Source organism: Lolium rigidum, chromosome 3 (genome assembly GCF_022539505.1).
Source record: "Lolium rigidum isolate FL_2022 chromosome 3, APGP_CSIRO_Lrig_0.1, whole genome shotgun sequence".
Classification (NCBI taxonomy): Eukaryota; Viridiplantae; Streptophyta; class Magnoliopsida; order Poales; family Poaceae; genus Lolium; species Lolium rigidum.
In genome coordinates this window covers 191,895,354-191,900,832 of record NC_061510.1, presented here as the reverse complement: position 1 = coordinate 191,900,832, position 5,479 = coordinate 191,895,354, and the positions used below count along the sequence as shown (strand labels likewise).

At 41.9% G+C, this 5,479-nt stretch overlaps 1 long non-coding RNA gene across 1 annotated transcript; it reads right to left on the bottom strand.

The window, feature by feature from the left end:
* Positions 1-377: 377 nt before the first annotated feature.
* Positions 378-1,661, bottom strand: LOC124698789. The gene is made up of 3 exons (XR_007001122.1): positions 1,444-1,661; positions 1,151-1,342; positions 378-423 (listed from the first exon to the last, which is right to left on the bottom strand). It is a non-coding gene; the product is annotated as an uncharacterized LOC124698789 (long non-coding RNA).
* Between the last annotated feature and the right edge of the window lie 3,818 nt (positions 1,662-5,479).

Here is a 5,479-nt window from a genome sequence, read left to right as displayed (position 1 = left end):
TAATGAGCAAGGTTGTCTAATCTCTCTTTGTTCCTGGGTGGCCGTCCACAAGTGCGATACACCTGGCGGTTCAGAGGTTCGACGACATGACCCCAGGGAACCACTCAACATAACCCGAGCAATACCAATTCCACCCAGGTAGTTCATTAAACTTAGTTGTTTTTCCATAACTCACTAACAAAATCATTCATAGCATAGCTGAGCAACAACTAAATTTAATGGCGACAAAATAGTCAAGTAGGGGTAGCTAGACTACTGGGATTGCATAGCAAAGCATATATCCTACACATGTATACTACAAAAATCTCTATTGTGCATAGATAAAAACTGGGACATTTGTGAGGGTGTGTCACTTGCCTTGGTGAGATGATGAGTTGGTACACTCTTCGCACAAACACTCGTTGCAATCAGCACAACCACAATCTACAAATAAAACTTTCACTCCATAAACACATAGCAACATATAGACAATCACAAATGGAATATTGATGCAATATGTGGCTTAAACTTGAACAAAACACTTAACATGTTCTCTGGTTTTCAACTATATGCATGATGCCATGGCAAAATTTTAGTGTTGAATTAATAATTAAAAACATTCCCTATCATTAGAAAAGACCTACAACACTAACCAAATACTACAAGAGAAATGTATAGGTCACATTTTTCTTTTCAATGCTAATGTACAGAGGGTTCAATTCTCTGTTAATAGCAAAGGTAATTACTCCAAAATAATTTGTAGAACTATATATATATAGTCAAAATACTCCAATTGAGTTTCTGTAAAAACTGTATACAAACATGATGCAAAATTCGAATTAATCTAATCAATTTTGTGAGTACGTAGGTATCTTATTTGTGTGATTTAGATCTGTGGTTCAAAAGATATGAATTTTCAAAGTTTCTATGTCAAACTGTCTAAATTTACGTAAGAACCGAATTAGCAGAAAAACACTAGCAAGTGTGTTGTCGTGTGTGTCAGCTGGAGGCACTGGTTCTGTACTGTGTGTCAGCTGGAGGCACTGGTTCTGTACGTAAATAATAGCAGGAACATTCTAATCAAATCCTAGCTTGGCTCATACTAAGATTATGCTATTCCAGTACTAAGTGTATGTGTACGACGGGAAATAACAGGAGACGAATAGGATACCCGCACAAATGGTGGATGATTTTGAAAACGACGGCGCAGGTACGGAGGTTGATGAGAAAGTTGACGAAGAGGCTTCCGAAGTCGATGCTGTCGTAGAAGACGTAGAGAACGTCTAGGTACTTGCTTCTCCCGAAGTCGCTTGCCCAGAAAATCCTTCCGCGGTCGTACTCACCGACGAAGATGGTGCCGTCGCTGTGGTGCACCAAAAATTTCGAAACAAGGCTTGAGAGATGCGCAAGGAATAAATAGAAAGTTTGGAAGAAACTAGAGATCAAAAGATGAACCGTGCTCACCGCAATCGACGATTTACCGCGACGGTACTGCGGACATGCGAGACGAAATTCGAGCAGCCTGGGGGCTCTCTAGGTATGCCGTTTGGGGGGAAATGAAGACGAGAGAGTGAAGCTTAAGTAGCAACAAACGGTGCATCAAATGGTGGCTTAAAACGCCCGGAATCAATTGGAGAGTAAACACAAGAAACTGAAAACGCAGCAGTCGTTCGTCTATGTGCGTCGCATCATGCCTGGCTTGAAGACGATGATGTGGCTGGGACCCACAGAATAAAAGAGAAAGAAAGGAAAGGAAAAAAAAATGCAACGCGAGCGACGTCGTTTGCTCTCCTGGGCGTGCACGCACTGGCTGGTTGCCTGGTGCCCCGCTCTCTATGAGCTTGGCTTGGCCACACGTTGTTTTTTTTTCTTTTCTTTTAAACCAAATCTCTTTTCTCTTTACTGTTTTAATATTTGGGAAATTAATTTGAAAATGGAAATTTGATTAAAAGTGAGTCAAATTAAGTCAGAAAAATACAAATAAAATATCAGCAGATTCCTTATTCAATGAAGAATATTTTGGAACCACTTTTAAAATAGTCTGAATTTTTTTGAATTTGGCACATAGGTCTATATGGCTTTATTTGCATTACTTCGGGTTTTTAGGTTTCTTTAACAAAATTTAAAATTCCATTCAAGTTTTTCCTAGGGAATGCAACGATGCCATGATGCTTATGAATGAAATGCATGCATTTTATAATTTGAAAAATTTGGGATGTTACAATTAAGGGCGTGCTCAGCGAGTTCCCTAGGAATACCTGGCATGTCGGATGGTTCCCATGCAAATATTTCCCAGCGCTCACGGAGGAACTCGATGAACGCGCTATCCTATGCAACAGTAAGATCTGCCGAAGTATTGACTGTCTTCTTCGGGTCAGAGGGATGCACCTGTTGTTTCTTTGCCTCCTTTGCGACGTCAAATTCATCGAATCTTACGTTCCGGGTATCGGCTGGTGGCTTTGTGTGGTCTGTGATAGCGTCGAGTGCGTTGAGCTCTTCCTTAGCGCCAAACTTCGAGGCGATCTTCTGGAAATCCCTGTCTCAGCTGTCATAACGAGAAAAACTTCTGTGAATGGTTACTGCTGTATCGTTGTTGCCTGGCATCTTCAGCTTTAGATATGCAAAATGAGGTATCGCCATGAATTTGGCAAACGCTGGTCTACCGAGGATGGCATGATATTGAGATTCCCAATCGACTACTTCAAACTCGAGATTCTCCTTTCTGAAGTTGCTGGGTTTACCGAAAACTACGTCCAGTGATATTTTACCAAGGGGATAAGGGTTGGGTCGGGATGATGCCATGGATCCTGTATTGGATTCTTTTAGCATGTCAACCTTTAAGCCCATTGCCTTCATCGTGCTGGCGAATAACAAATTCAGGCCACTTCCTCCGTCCATGAATACCTTGCTCATGTTGTAACCTCCAATCTGTGCTTCAAGGACTAGGGCAGCGTGGCCGGGCCTTGGAACGGCCTTCGGGTGATCCGCCTTGCTTAACAAAGGATAACCGTATTGTGTGGAAGATGATTTGCGAGAGAAAACGGTAGAAACAAAGTATTGCGGTAGATTGTATTTCGGTAAAGAGAATTGGACCGGGGTCCACGAGTTCACTAGAGGTGTCTCTCCCATAAGACGAACAGCATGTTGGGTGAACAAATTACGGTTGGGCAATTGACAAATAAAGAGAGCATGACAATGCACATACATATCATGATGAGTATAGTGAGATTTAATTGGGCATTACGACAAAGTACATAGACCGCCATCCAGCTGCATCTATGCCTAAAAAGTCCACCTTCGGGTTATCATCCGAACCCCCTCCGGTATTAAGTTGCAAACAACGGACAATTGCATTAAGTATGGTGCGTAATGTAATCAACAACTACATCCTTAGACATAGCATCAATGTTTTATCCCTAGTGGCAACGGCACAACACAACCTTAGAACTTTACATCACTTGTCCCGGTGTCAATGCCAGGCATGAACCCACTATCGAGCATAAGTACTCCCTCTTGGAGTTAAAAGCATCTACTTGGCCAGAGCATCTACTAATAACGGAGAGCATGCAAGATCATAAACAACACATAAGCATAACTTTGATAATCAACATAACAAGTATTCTCTATTCATCGGATCCCAACAAACGCAACATATAGAATTACATATAGATGATCTTGATCATGATAGGCAGCTCACAAGATCCGACAATGATAGCACAATGGGGAGAAGACAACCATCTAGCTACTGCTATGGACCCATAGTCCGGGGGTAGACTACTCACTCATCACTCCGGAGGCGACCATGGCGGTGTAGAGTCCTCCGGGAGATGATTCCCCTCTCCGGCGGGGTGCGGGAGGCGATCTCCGGGATCCCCGAGATGGGATCGGCGGCGACGAGCGTCTCGGTAATGTTTTCCGTATCGTGGCTCTCGGTGCTGGGGGTTTCGTCACGGAGGCTATTTGTAGGCGGAAGGGCAAGTCGAGAGGCGGCACGGGGGCCCACACCACGGGGCCGCGCGGCCAAGGGGGGCCGCGCCGCCTAGGGTTTGGCTCCCCGTGGCCCTCTTCGTCTCGTCTTCGGTCTTCGGAAGCTTCGTGAGAAAATAGGCCTCTGGGCTTTTATTTCGTCCAATTCGAGAATATTTCTTTACTAGGATTTACTGAAACCAAAAACAGCGAAAACGACAAGCGGCACTTCGGCATCTTGTTAATAGGTTAGTTCCGAGAAAATGCACGAATATGATATAAAGTGTGCATAAAACATGTAGATAACATCAATAATGTGGCATGGAACACAAGAAATTATCGATACGTTGGAGACGTATCAGCATCCCCAAGCTTAGTTACTGCTCGTCCGAGCGAGGTAAAACGATAACAAAGATAATTTACGGAGTGACATGCCATCATAATCTTGATCATACTATTTGTAAAGCATATGTAGAGAATGCAGCGATCAAAACAATGTGTATGACATGAGTAAACAAGTGAATCATAAAGCAAAGACTTTTCATGAATAGCACTTCAAGACAAGCATCAATAAGTCTTGCATAAGAGTTAACTCATAAAGCAATAATTCAAAGTAAAGGTATTGAAGCAACACAAAGAAGATTAAGTTTCAGCGGTTGCTTTCAACTTGTAATATGTATATCTCATGGATATTGTCAACATAGAGTAATATAATAAGTGCAATAAGCAAGTATGTAAGAATCAATGCACGAGTTCACACAAGTGTTTGCTTCTTGAGGTGGAGAGAAATAGGTGAGCTGACTCAACATTGAAAGTAAAAGAATGGTCCTCATAGAGGAAAAGCATCGATTGCTATATTTGTGCTAGAGCTTTGATTTTGAAAACATGAAACAATTTTGTCAACGGTAGTAATAAAGCATATGCATCATGTAAATTATATCTTATAAGTTGCAAGCCTCATGCATAGTGTACTAATAGTGCTCGCACCTTGTCCTAATTAGCTTGGACTACCTGGATTATCACCGCAATACATATGCTTTAACCAAGTATCACAAAGGGGTACCTCTATGCCGCTTGTACAAAGGTCTAAGGAGAAAGCTCGCATTTGGATTTCTCGCTTTTGATTATTCTCAACTTAGACATCCATACCGGGACAACATAGACAACAGATAATGGACTCCTCTTTTAATGCTTTAAGCATTCAACAACAATTAATTCTTTTCTCATTAGAGATTTGAGGATGTTTGTCCAAAGCTGAAACTTCCACCATGGAACATGGCTTTAGTTAGCGGCCCAATGTTCTTCTCTCACAATATGCATGCTCAAACCATTCAACTCAGTGTAGATCGCCCTTACTTCGGACAAGACGAACATGCATAGCAACTCACATGAAATTCAACAATGAGTTGATGGCGTTCCCAGGTAAACATGGTTATCGCACAACAAGCAACTTAATAAGAGATAAAGTGCATAATTACATATTCAATACCACAATAGTTTTTAAGCTATTTGTCCCATGAGCTATATATTGCAA